Below are 2,354 nucleotides of genomic sequence, written 5' to 3'. Positions count from 1 at the left end.
TAACTAATTTTGTAAACAACAGACATCTTCAGCACCCTCCATGAGCTGGGCTTGCCGGACGGCGTCATCTACTCGGTGCAAGAGCTCTACCTCGGATGCACCACGACCGTCCGCGCCACTGACGAAGAGACTGCGGAGATCCCCATCCAGTCGGGGGTGAGGCAGGGCTGCCCCCTCAGCCCCATCATCTTCAATTTGGCCATGGAACTGCTCCTTCAAGCCGTGGCGGGCGGCCCCGGCAGGCTCGACCTGTATGGCCAGAAGTTGAGCGTCCTGGCCTACACCGACGACCTGGTCCTCCTGGCCCCTGACGCCGCCCAGCTGCAGCAGATGCTGGACGTGACATTCGAGGCAGCCAAATGGATGGGCCTGCGCTTCAATGTTGCCAAGTGCTCCTCTCTGCACATTGACAGCAGGCAGAAAAGCCGCATCCTGGACTCCACCCTCACAATCCAGGGCCAGGCGATGAGGCACCTGCGCAACGGCGAGGCCTACTGGGGATGCCCACCAGCCACCGGGCTAGGCAGACACTGGAGGAGACCATCAACAGGATTGTGCAGGACACCCACAAGCTGGACTTGTCCCTGCTGGTCTCCTGGCAGAAGATCGACGCAGTGAACACCTTCCTCATCCCCGTGTCGCATTCATCCTGAGAGGTTCGGCGGTCCCCAAGACCCCCCTCAAGAAGGCAGACACCGAGATCCGGTGGCTGCTCAAGAAGTGGCTGCACCTGCCACTGCAGGCCAGCAACAAGGTCCTGCACATCCCCTACTGGCAAGGAGGCGCCAACGTGCCCCACATGGGAGACCTCTGTGACATCACGGTGGTCACCCACGCCTTCCGCCTCCTCACCTGCCCAGACACCATGGTAAGTATCATCGCCGCTAGTGCCCTGGAGGAGACTGCCCGAAAGAGGATTGGGCGGCAGCCCACCGGACAAGATCTGGCCATCTTCCTCAGCAGTTCGCTGGAGGGTGAGTTCAGCCGGGACGGCAGGGACTTCGCCTCGCTGTGGAGCCGAACCCGCAATGCCACGCGCCGCCTTGGGAACCGCATCGGCTGCACCTGGACCTGGACCGAGGAGCGCCGGGAGCTGGGAGTCTCCCTGCACCCAGATCCACATGCCGACCGCATCACCGTGACGCCCTGCACGAGGACCTTCCTGGAGAAGTTCCTGAAGGACGCTGTCTACAACAAGTACGCCGGTGACCTGAGGGCCAAACCCGACCAGGGCAAGGTCTTCGACGTCACCTTGAAGTGGGACGCTAGCAACCACTTCACGCCCAGCCGGAGCTTCACGTGCTTCACGGACTGGCGCTTCCTCCACTGCACCCGCCTCAACTGCCTGCCTCTGAACGGCGCCGTGCGCTTTGTCCACCGGGACAAGAGGTGCCAATGGTGTGGCTACGTGGCGGAGACCCTCCCCCACGTGCTGTGTGGCTGCAAGCCACATGCCAGAGCCTGGCAGCTCCACCACAACACTGTCCAGGACCACCTGGTGCGGGCCATCCCAGCCGCGGGGGGGGAGATCTCCATGAACCGCACTGTTCTGGGCTGCGAGAGCCAGCTGCGCCCCGACATTGTTGTCACTGACCATGAGGCCAAGAAGATCGTTATTGTGGAGGTCACCATCCCCTTCGAGAACCGGCGCCAAGCCTTCACTGACACCTGGGCTCGCAGCGGGAGAAGTATGCCCTGCTGGCCGACACCCTGAGGGGCCGTGGCTACGACATGATGGTGGACGTGCTCATCATGGGGACGCTTGGAGCCTGGCACCCCAGCAATGAGAGAGTCCTCCATGCCTGCTGCATCTCCCGTTGCTACGCCAAGCTGATGCGCTGCCTCATGGTGTCCGACACTATCCGTTGGTCCCGTGATATCTACGTGGAGCACATCACGAGCCACCGCTAGTACACCGACCCCACCAGATGAGCCGCTGCCGGACCGGACCCAGAGGGCATCGCTGCCTGAACTGCCCCCCTGGCTTCGCTTCATGTCAAGGGGATTCTTCCACCACGGGTGACCCCGCTCCACCCGAAGAGGACCCCCGCAATCGGACTTTATGGACTGAGACGCTTTCTCCAAGCCACTTCCTCCAACATTGCGAACCACTGTAACGGGTATGTGTGTATCTATCTCCTTTCTCTCTCAGCATCGCGAACCCCGCCTCCTCTTCCCCCTTCCCACATCCTCCCAACCCTGGGTTTAGTTGGCTAACATTGTATCGCTTGTAACCTAGTTGCGTTCCCCCCCTCTCCCCCATCCCTCTATTGTTAGTCCTTTGCTCGGGCGCTTTGTAGTTCCATCTCAGCTTTGTCATCTTTTTACTGGATTCCCCATCCAAAATATTTACT

At 60.9% G+C, this 2,354-nt stretch overlaps 1 pseudogene; it reads left to right on the top strand.

Annotated features, from left to right (window-relative positions):
• Positions 1-799: 799 nt before the first annotated feature.
• On the top strand, positions 800-1,932 carry LOC149868366 (uncharacterized; annotated as a pseudogene).
• The last annotated feature ends 422 nt before the right edge of the window (positions 1,933-2,354 follow it).

Source organism: Crocodylus siamensis, chromosome 3 (genome assembly GCF_052110815.1).
Source record: "Crocodylus siamensis isolate JL-2025a chromosome 3, ASM5211081v1, whole genome shotgun sequence".
Taxonomy (NCBI): domain Eukaryota; kingdom Metazoa; phylum Chordata; order Crocodylia; family Crocodylidae; genus Crocodylus; species Crocodylus siamensis.
This window is presented reverse-complemented; position numbering and strand designations above follow the sequence as displayed.